The sequence below is a fragment of the Callospermophilus lateralis genome, unplaced genomic scaffold, assembly GCF_048772815.1.
Source record: "Callospermophilus lateralis isolate mCalLat2 unplaced genomic scaffold, mCalLat2.hap1 Scaffold_63, whole genome shotgun sequence".
Taxonomy (NCBI): Eukaryota; Metazoa; Chordata; class Mammalia; order Rodentia; family Sciuridae; genus Callospermophilus; species Callospermophilus lateralis.
This window is the reverse complement of record NW_027514713.1, coordinates 10,906,845-10,918,719: the sequence shown is the minus strand read 5'-3', so window position 1 is coordinate 10,918,719 and position 11,875 is coordinate 10,906,845. Positions and strand designations below refer to the sequence as shown.

Here is an 11,875-nt window from a genome sequence, read left to right as displayed (position 1 = left end):
TAATTTACTCCTCTATAATATTAAGGAAATAATCTACATCACAGTCATACTATCTAATTAATCCTCAAAATTTCTAGTTCTGGATCTGACAGTTTTAAGAGTAAATTGTATTACCTGAATGCCAAAGCTTTTGCACTGTAACTTTTTGGTATGGGAATCTAAGATATTATATACTTCCCTTCCTCCTTTAGATATTTTATTTTTTAAAAAATGCTTTATAAAAAAAATCCCTTTCCTTCATGCTTCAGGGTCATCATTATGACAATTACATTATATGTTAACAATACTTGAGACCCAAAGACTATGGGGCAATTCCATACTGTGGGTACACATATTTGAATGTAGTCAAGTCTTGTGGTCTCTTATACTGCCTTTACATTATTGGGGCCAAGAAGTCATAAAGAAGGGTATAAAAAGCATTAAAAGATTTTCCCAATAAGTTTTACTTACTAATGTCTTTTCTTACTACTCATTTATTTTCACTTTCATGATATATTTGAGATTTTTTTTTTACTGGTTCTGTAACCTGTAAGTGAAGAATGACTTTTCCTTACAAATTCCTGTATGACATTTTACAAAAATCATGCCATTTTCAATTAGTTTTAAAAATAATTATTCTTAGACATTTACAGATGAAACAATATGTCTTGGATTGCTTCAAATAATCTAAGAGGCAGAAGGATTGAGGGGCTAGTGAATAAGGTGAAGATGAAACAGGGTTTATTGTGTGTTGTGGTTTTGGTGGTGGGTATGGTAAGGGGAGAGGGAGAGGGGTACCTAAACCATTATTTTTATTGTGAAAATTTCAAACACATATAAATTTTAAAACAGGAAGAGGCATACACATTTACTAACACCTACAAAATGTGTCCAAAATTAAGAGGAACTAAGTTTTGATTGGGATCTAATTTGCTGTGGTTCAGGGATTCACTTAAATTTTATTAAACCCTTTGTTTTCTCATTTGTCCAAAGAGAGCTTGGAGATTGTAATACTACATTTCTAGGCAACTGACTACAATTAATATCATGTAGATATTTTTAATCATTTGCTTTTAAATAAAGATTAAATTGGTGGTATTCACTTATATTTCAAAATATGTTTTCCACAATATAGTTCAGATTTAAGACAGGACAAAAGTTTTAAGTTTAAGTGTTCTTAAATATTGACAGATAACTATCAAACAATATTTTCTAATGGTTACTTCCAACATTTTTTCTAATACTGTCTTTTCTATTTAAAACTTTTTAAATTTGTCTCCATAATAGTTAATAAATGCATTAACATACTTAGTTACAAATTAAGGCAAAATATATTGCTTTCTAGAAACTTTAATAATTCAAAACATAGAGTAGAGTATTGTATTTCATACAATATATAGCACAGTTTACCACAGATTTTATATATCTGCTTTCTATTTTTTAAATGAATGAAAAGTTTTCAATAACTTGAATTTTGAGAAAACAAGTTTAATTAAGATTACCACCAAGTTATGATTTAATATTTATCAGATGTTTAAATATACAAACCATGATAGAAAATTTTAAAACTTGTAAATAGTTGGCCTTACAAAATTACAACACACTGTAAATACGTCCCTCCCACATTTTATACAAACTACATGATTTTGATATACAAAGATTCTGTTTTTACACTGACAATGTACAACCGAGATTATTTACAATGAAAAAAGTATATAAAACACAATTTAACATTCTGCTACTGGCAGCCACTATAAGAGGTAGCTTTAATTAAATGAAATTAACAGAAACCATGTTTCCCAACTTGTGTTGTAAAAATAATTTACATAAGATAAAAATTCTTTATATGCACAGTATGTACAGTTTAATTATTAAACTGTAATCTAGCTTAATTTTTTAGTATATCCAGGATAATAATATGGCAGTAGGTTTGCTATTTAGTACATTGTTCAAAAAACATATTGAGCAATTATAACTTTAAGACTCCACAAAAAAACATGGCAGAAGACCCTATATGAGAATCAGGTAAAATTTTTAATTTTCAAAGACATAGGACTAAACCTTAACCTTCCCCCCCCCACTTAATGATATGTCTGTCTAGTGTAACAAGAACTCAGCATATGAACTATTGAATAGGTTTTTTTGTAAGTCATGGTATGGGAAAATTTTATAGAAGCTTCCAAGTAATAACATAAGTTTAGGAGAATCCAGTTCACTAAGAAATAAATTTAAGTGCTTTGTGTCATATTTATTTTCAGCTTCCTCCAATTAAAAAAATGACCCCAGTTTACTTTCTGTATAATCCATACTGTAAATAGATGACATAAGAACAAAACTGGAAAATATCAGTAGAACCAATGATATTAAGAAGCATTCATTAATGGGAACATTACATGGAGCCATCAAATCCCTTAGGTACTATTAAAATCTCATTAGTAAGCAGTGTTGCCAAAACTACTTAAACTAACACATCAATTAGCCATTTATTTTGTACTAGTAATATAATTGCAAAACACTGAAAATCATGGTGAGCATAATAAAGCAATGTAAAATGACCCCAAACAAATGTACTGATTTTTTTATTCTAACAGCTGTTAATATGGTTTTTAAAACTTCTTCAGGTTTATATAGGTTTATAAAGCAATTGAACAAAATTTGTGATTCTCATGTAATAGTGGAAATAGAAAATAATGATACCTATGTGTACTCTCACAGTTCTACTTGCCAGACAATCCCTTTTTTGGCCCTGTAGTAAGTTGTCCTGAGATTAATGATCAAATATTAGGTAAAATCAGCAAGACGTTTGTGTCAGTTATATAAAGTCACATTTTGAACTACCTTTTTAAAAAATATTAACAGCTGTCCTTTATCTTGTGCTTAATTCAGAAATAGGTATACATTTGCTCCTTATGGATCTGAAAAACCTAAAAGTTATATTGCTATACCACACCCAAAATCCTTTTCAAGTTCTGTTTTAAATAGACCACCATTCCTTGGACATTGCATTTTTCACCAATTAATAATTTAGGCACTTGTTCTTTGAAAAATATCAGATTTGAGAAATAAACTTCCCCCTTCCCTTCTATGTGACACCAGGCAGTGATTACAGAAGTGCTTCCCAGATGAAAGAACAGAATAGAGTTCACTCTATAAACACTGTGAATTTGGTTGATGGGGGAAACAGTTACAAACAAGATTGCTTTTTTTTTGTTTATTTGTTTTATTTTTTTTAATTTTTTTTTGCCATTTCACCAAGATTTTATTAAGTTCACTTAAATAAGTTTTTCTTTTTGATTGGTATTTTTTTATTTTTATTTTTATTTTTTATTGGTTGTTCAAAACATTACAAAGCTCTTGACATATCATATTTCATACATTAGATTCAAGTGGATTATGCCTCTTGGTAGATTGTAAGCGTAGCACACCAAAGGGAATCCTCGACTCTGATAGAAGCAGGCTTGTCCACACACCTGCACTTGGTCAGAACTGTCTGAGATAAAGGAGTCTTCTTCATCTGCATAGTCAGAGTGGGCTGACTGTGTGCCAAAATCAGACCAATATTTCACTAGTCTTTGGCAAGAAGCCACTGCCAATGCAGGACAGCTGTGTGATTTTATTAAGTGTTTGCATGATACTGGTTTTGTCAAAAGAAAAGATTCACAGCAGTCACATACAGTCAGGTTACCCTTCAAGTGTGAGTACATGCCACAGTCATAGTAGAAATCCTGTTCCACACAACCATCTTGGCTACTGATGGAAACTGAAACTGATCCACTTTTCTTGGTAACGCGTCACTTCAGTAACTTCCAGTCTTCTTTAAATTTTGGATTGAAGAAAACATACAGGACCAGATTTAGGCAAGCAGGCAATGGTAAAAATATCAGAGTAACAGACTTCATTATTTCAGGACTGATAGAGATTGCAGTGGTCAATGGTGCAAATGAGAAAAATGCAACAGGGCAAAAAAAGATGCAGTTGATGAAAATTAGCCAAGCAACATGCTTAATCATGCTAGATTGTGAGTTTTCTGAGAGGTCTTCTTTTTCCAAGTTCCAGTAAAGTTTAGTGTAGATGATGGCCATTAATAAAAATGCTAGTGAGTTTAACAGCACTAAAGTCACAGTAAATCCTAATGATGGCGTCTCTCCTGTGGGAAATGGCAAGCACAAGGGTGATGCAGAATATTCCCCTCTATGGAAAAGGGGGAAACAGCCTGATACTTCAGCACCCAGAAAAGCAAAAAGGGCCGCAATCCGGAACTGCTTGAGATGATTGCTTTTCCCATTTTTCATGATATTTTTTGCAGATAACCTTCTTTTAACAGCTGCTAACATTAATAAAAATATGGCACTTTCTGAGGAAAAAACTGTAAGGAACACAGCTGCTTTGCAGCCACTGCCAGTCTCCCACCAAATGCCAAATTTAGCAAATCTGCCCCAGGATACGACATCAAGAAAAGTTAAGATGCCAGTATAGATTCCCATGAATAAGTTAGACACAGAAATCAAGCCTATGAACAACTTGGAGGAAGGGAGTGATGTACAAGATGTGAAGGTTTTTAAAATGACTAGCAGGTTGAAAAACAATGCAACTAAGAAAATGAACCACATGGTGGGACGTATCATCCAGCTTCCCAGTAAATATTCACGGGGCTTAAAAGCACCTAACATTAAAAAGAAACAGAAACATGAAAGACAATTTAGAAAATACCATATTTTATTTAATATTCTTGATAGAATGACTAATGATGGTTGAATCTAGAATAAATCAGCTACCTAATTGAATTGAACCAAACTGAAAAAAAAATATATTGCTTTTAAGATATTTTAGTCACAGACTAAGCTACTTTAAAAATTAAGCAGCTTAATATCTTGCGGTAGCTGGCACACACCTATAATCCCAGGGACTGAAGAGGTTTAAGCAGGAGGGGATGGCAAGTTCAAGGCCAGCCTCATCAAATAAGCAAGATCCTGTCTCAAACTAAAAACATAAAAAGGGCTCCAGGGAGGGTACTTAGTAGTCAAGCTCCCCAGGGTTCAATCACCAGCACTGAAACAAAACATAACCAGGATTAGTTTCTTTTATTATTTGGTAAGGCCATATAAAGATATTTCCAAGAAATTCTCTACATTTTCTTTTACTTTATTCTTTTTTTAAATATTTTTTTTAGTTGTAGATGGACACAATATCTTTTTTTATGTGGTGCTGAGGATTGAACCCAGTGCCAAGCAAGAACTCCGCCACTGAGCTATAACCCCAGCTCTCTACTTTTCCTTATACTAAATATACAAAGCACAGTATCTAGCAAATAAAGTTACTTAAAATATTGAGGGTCTGGAATCAGATGGTTCATAACTTGCTACTCTTTCTTTAAAAAATCCACTTAAGCCTAATAAGTTGCATTTTCTGATATGTAGATAATAATGCCTACTTAATACAGTTGACTGCTTAAGTAAATTTGCATACATAAATACTTAAGCAGGATTCTGGGCACATACTGGAACTTTAGTAAATATTAGCTTTTTTTTCTTTCTTCCTTATCCCTATGTACTTCATTTTTTAAAAAATATTTGTACTAGTTGTTGATGAACATTTATTTGTTTGTTTGTTTGTTTATATGTCGTGCTGAGAATCGAACCCAGTGCCTCCAACATGGCAAAAGCTTTACCATTTACCACTGAGCCATAACCCCTGCTCTCTACGTATTTTATAACTGTATATGTATGTATATACACAGATTTGTAACATTTTAAACCCAGTTTCTTATGGCATTTAACAGCAACCTGCTGAAGTTGGTTATGGTAGATGATCAATGTTAAATATTCATACAAAGCTTGGCACAAAACAAAACCCCTATATAATAGTAAAACATATATATATATATACACACACACACACACACACACACACACACACACACACACATACTTATATACATACATATATAGGATCGCAAGAATGCACTTAGTAGCTGAATTGCTGGTTCTAATAACTGACTTTGACATGCTAGTAATGTCACAAATGAAAAATATTTCATTTACAATTAGGAAGTGAAAATGTTTGACTATAAAGAACAAGATAACTATGTATTTTGATTGCCTAAAAGATGTTTTAACTTTCTGAACTGTCATGAAATTTGACATATACAATAGAACTACAGTTCTGCATCATTTATCTGATTTTCAATGAACACAAAATTTTTAGTCAAATTTCTTTTCACTCTGAACCGTCAGGAAATGCTAGAATGAAAGTTCTTTCTCACATTTTATTTGCGGAGAGGGTAGTATAGGGACTAACCCCAGGGGTGTTCTACCACTAAAGTATATACCCAGCCTTTTTCACTTTTTATTTGGAGACAGGATCTCTCTAAATTGGCGAGGGTCTCATTAAGTGGCTGACACTGGCCCTGCACTTGCAGTCCTCCTGCCTCAGTCTCCAGAATGAACCCGATTATAGTTGTGTCCAGTACTACAAAGAATGCTGTTTCCTGCCAGGTGAAATGGCACACACCTATAATCCCAGAGGCTCTGGAGGCTGAGGCAGGAGGATCATGGATTTAAAGCCAGCCTCAGCAACTTAGCAAGGTCTTAAGCAACTCAGTGGGACCCTGCCTCTATAAATAATATATATAAAAAGGGCTGAGACTGTGGCTCAATGGTTAAGCACCCCTGGGTTCAATCCCCAGTACCACCGTCCCCTCCAAAAAGTATGTTGTTTCCTTCTCACTGATCATCAGTTCTGTGTAAAATCTCCAACACTTGAATTATTCATGGGCAAAAGAGTAAACAGCACTCTTAACTGTCAAAAATTAATATCTGCACAATAAAATAAATTACATAAATAATTCATGCTAGTTGCACTTACTCATCTGTTAAAATTAAGTTTGTTCTCCTTCTCCACACAAGGAAATGGGTTAAATATTCAAAGCATACATACATAGACCCTTCAGAAGCTCACAATTCAGCATCAGTTATTAGTGAATTCACAGCACTGATGATTCTAAGTTATAAAATTAATGGCCAACCCAGGCATGGTGGCACACACCTGCAATCCGAGTGGCTCAGGAAGCTGAGACCAGAGGATTGTGAGTTCAAAGCCAGCCTCAGCAACACTGAGTTGCTAAGCAACTCAGTGAGACCCTGTCTCTAAATAAAATATTAAATATGGCTGGGGATGTGGCTCAGTGCCTGAGTGCCCCTGAGTTGAATCCCTGTTACCCCGTCACCCTCCCTACCCCCAAAATTAATGGCCAGTTCATCCTGTGACATCATACTAATAGGAATCTATTTGGTAGCACCTGATTTAACAAAAAATATTTAAAATCTTGCCTTTATGGTAAAAATATAAATCCAAGTTCTCTGGTAGGCAAGGCAGAATATGACATTACAATCAAGTAAATATTGGCATCAGTTAATAACTTTCCTAAAACTACAACTTCAATGAATTAAATAAGAAATAATAGACAAGATTGCATTTTAAAAAATTATAGGTGCATGCTTATAATCCCAGTGGCACAGGATGCTAAGGCAGGAGGATCACAAGTTCAAAACTAGCTTCAGCAACTTACTGAGGCCCAAAACAACTTAATGAGACCCTGCCTCAAAATGAAAAAGTAAGACAGGTTGGTGATGTGGCTCAGTGGTTAAGCAACCTTGGATTCAATCAATACCCAAAAATAAAATGAAATAATAATAATAATAATAATAATAATAAGAAGAAGAAGAAGAAGAAGAAGAAGACTGGGGACAAAGCTCAGTAATAAAGCACAAGCTTTGCATTTTGGAGGCCCTGGATTCAATCCCTGGCACTACAATAAATAAAGAATAATATAAAAAAAAATTATGGACCAGTGACTTACTTCAGAACTAGTTCAAGACCTAAAGGACCATCAAGAAATTCCCTCTCCAACTTGATGTACATGACCCTCCCCTGCAAGAGATTGTTAATATGCAGATTCTGATTCAGCGGTATGAGCCTGAGATTCTGCAAGAGATGCTGGTACACTGACCACACTATGAATCAGAAGGCCTTACAGGATCATCTAGCCCCACTCTTATAAAATAGAAATAACATCCATCGCCAGGAAGATTAGATATATTTGCCCAATGTTTACTTAAAGTAAAATATTACAGCCAAATGGGTTGATCATTACCTGTTGGGGGTGTACAATGGATAATTATTTGACTATGCTCTTCATTTTCAGCAGTGCTGGTGACATTTGCTGCATCAGTGGTACATGAATATACAACAAAGTATGTTGAATTAAAAGTGGGCAGTTCAAAAGAACCAAATGTTCCCACAATTTTCTCTCCCCTGCATGATGTTAAAGTTCAGTGTATACAAATGTGGCTTGATAACACATTAAAATGCCAGTAACACAGGAAAGGCCATTTTTCTCACAGACCTCATATTGATCCTTCCCAAACTGATTACAACACATACATTTTGATTAATGCCTTAGGGAGTGTTCTGTTTCTAAAGGTTCATGTACTTGCCTTTCTCCTTTGTCACACTATGGTATCTTGAAGGCTGTTATCTTCTATGTTTAAATTTGCATAAGAGTCACAGCCCCAAAATGCACAGTACTGATAAGCATATGGTACTGATAAAGACCTGGGGGAAAAATGTAAAATACACTCTGAGTAGCAACTTCATAGACATAATTTTGTTTTGTAAAAAGCATTTTAATATTTGAAAACCCCAACCTACGCGTCAGAAAAGTCTAAGTATCATATAATTTAGTCTTGACAATTTATCCTCTAGGAACCTTATCTATGTTATACACTCTGGTAAAGCTCATAAAAATGATCATAAAGATACACCACAAACTTTCTCCCTTTCAATGAGGTGTCTCTTAAGAAAGGTGGATGCAAATCAAGTATATATAAAGTTTCATAATAATACTGCAATTTAAAGTAAAACTGTTGCCAGGTGCAATGACACAGGCCTATAATCCAAACTGTCATATCTAAAACAGTTTTTTTGGTCAATGATTTCTCCAGCCCTAACAATGATTCTATGGGGTGCCTGACATCCTCTCATGAAATACCCTTTCTACTTAAAGCAGGTAGTATTTCTACCCCCAAACACTGGCCTCTCATAAGCCAAAGCCCATTAGAGCCCAGGATATTTTGGGGAAACATGCTAGAGACAGTGGTACAAGAAATTTATCTGGTTTAAGAGAGAGCCCCGGGCAGATGAGTGTCAACTCCGTCCGGCAGAGTCGAACAAAAGAACGACAAGGACCCGGCAGAACTGAGACAGGTTTTATTGAAGGCGCAACAAGAGGAACCCGGTACCAAGAAAGTGCGTAGTATATATAGGACTTTGGAGCCAATCACAGAGGTGGTCACATCTCAACCTTGTGGACACATAATAGGAAAGACAGGAAGCATTTACTGGGCCCGAGCTCTTGTGGTTTCTAGCGGCCAACGGGGTGGACTTCCTGGTACAGGCACAAACTTTATGCCAAAGGCGGCTGATTTGGCCCAAAACAAAGCCCCATCTTTCCTTGGGCAGGGGACAGCCCTAGGCCACAGGAACTGTCCCCGACAGCTCCCCCTTCTTTCTTTTAAAAGAAAAAACAGGAGCTACGGGATGGTGCCTGTCTTAGGTTGCCAGTGGCGCTCGCAAGCCTTACCCGTCGTTGGTACAACAGGCAGCATGGTGCATTGGTCTGTTGCCCTGTCTTAGGTTGACAAGCGAGCCCACCAGTCTTACCCATCTCTGGCTACCCATCCAGCATCAGTAGCCAAACCTGTGGGGAAGTGCCAGCCTCAAGAAAGGCCTGCACCATGGCCTGGCGATGACGCTGGTTTTGTTGATGTAAGTGGCAAGCAGCGAAGAATGCCTAGAAATCCTAAGCATATAAATCTTCCCATGGCGATAAAGCCAAACCAGGATTGTCCAGATGAAAAAATCCCACATTTAACCAGCAGAAAGCACTTGGACTCGAGTATTATTAACGTTAACAATTTTTAACCGAAGTTGTTGGGTAAGATCTTTTAACTGTGTAGACCAAGTTTTATAAAGGTATGTGGATTACTCTTTGGAAAGATTGACAGTTTGGGAAAGGTTTACAAATTTGGAGCTAGTGACACAAGATCCTGGGTAGGAGTGAATGTAGCTGAAGACTAAGACATTAGCCAATATGTCCACTTGTTCTTGAAGGAGATTTGTTTTTTGGTCGAGCTAAATTAGGACTTATCGGAAGAGGGTGAGTCCAAAGCAGAGTCATCTTTGCGAGCATCAGGAACATCAGGAGCGTTAACTTCTTGGGAGGTATTATGGTGATATTTGTGAGTCAATCTTTCTGGTATCCAGATCGGTGATTGTTGGTCCTGGGGAAAAACACAAACAGTGCCTCGGTTCCACACTAAAACTGGATCCGGGCCGAACCATTTGTCAGTTAGAACATCTTTCCACATCACTTGAGGGCGCTTTGTAAGATCAGGGGAGGCATGCCATTCGGCAGCCGAGTGTCCATGTTTGTCTAAATTTAAAAAATTTAGGGTAAATAAAGCAATAGAGAGAAGGTCTTTAGGGGAGCGGAAGGACTCCCCTATTCCCCCTATTTGTTTTTGTAAAATGGTCTTTAAGGTTTGATGGGCTGTTTCAATAATTCCTTGACCTTGAGGATTATATGGAATGCCAGTGACATGAGTGATATTAAAACAGGCAAGGAACTGCTTGAAACTATTAGAGGTGTAGGCAGGGCCATTATCAGTTTTAAAGGTTTTAGGGGGGCCCCATGCAGCAAACGCTTGTAAACAATGGGATATAACATCATTAGCCTTTTCTCCAGTATGGCAGGAGGCAAAAATCACATTAGAGTAAGTATCAATGGACACGTGGATGTATGCCATTCGACCAAATGGGGGGTAATGAGTGACATCCATTTGCCAGATGCAATTAGGAAGCACACCACGGGGATTAACACCTAGGTTGCATTGTGGTAGGAATGTAACACAATTTTTACAATTGACAACAATATTTCTGGCTTGATCTTTAGTAATATGAAATTTTGTCTTTAGAGTGTGGGAGTTAACATGAAACTTGGAATGAAAATGTTGCGCCTGTTCAACAGCAGACAGAATATTGACATCTTTAGTGGCGAGATCTGCTTTACGATTGAGAAGGGTGAGAGGACCTGGCAGATTAGTATGCACTCTAATATGTCCAATAAAGAAAGGTTGGGTGCGAGCCCAAATGACAGTTTGGAGAGTTTGAAGAATATTGGTGATAGTGGATTTGGAGGATATAATGTCAGCGCATTCAAGCCTTTGGACGGCATTGACTACATAATAACTGTCAGATAGAAGGTTGAAAGGGTCATTTTCATATATTTTAAACGTTTGTAAAACTGCATATAATTTTATATGTTGAGCAGAACCTGGAGGGAAAATAAAAGCTTCTGTGTTTGTCATGGTTGCAATAGTGCCAATGCCTCCATGTGAACCATCTGTGCATAGGGTTAGAGCCCCAGAAAGAGGTACAGAATGGGTGACATGGGGGAAAATGACAGGATGGTTTTGGAAGAAAGATAATAATGGATTTTTAGGATAGTGATTGTCTAACAAAACATTGGTAGCAACTCTAAGAATGGCCCAACTGTCAATGGTATTAATCAATATTTCTATTTGTTCAGTAGTATACGGGGTGACGATAACATCAGGTTGTTTTCCAAAAGCAGACAAGGAAAATTTTAAAGCTTTTAGTATGACATCGGCTACTAAGGTAGGGTAGTAAGATATAACTTTACCTGGAGAATGTGCTAAGTAAATCCAGGCAATGGGACCAGTTTGCCAAAATACTCCAGAAGGGATGGCTTTATCAGGTAGAACACAGAATAAAAGGGGCTTACTGTAGTCTATTTTGTCCACTTGAGCCATCTGTT

At 36.3% G+C, this 11,875-nt stretch overlaps 1 pseudogene; it reads right to left on the bottom strand.

Moving 5' to 3' along the window:
* Positions 1-3,341: 3,341 nt before the first annotated feature.
* LOC143389691 (leucine-rich repeat-containing G-protein coupled receptor 4-like) lies at positions 3,342-9,651 on the bottom strand (annotated as a pseudogene).
* Between the last annotated feature and the right edge of the window lie 2,224 nt (positions 9,652-11,875).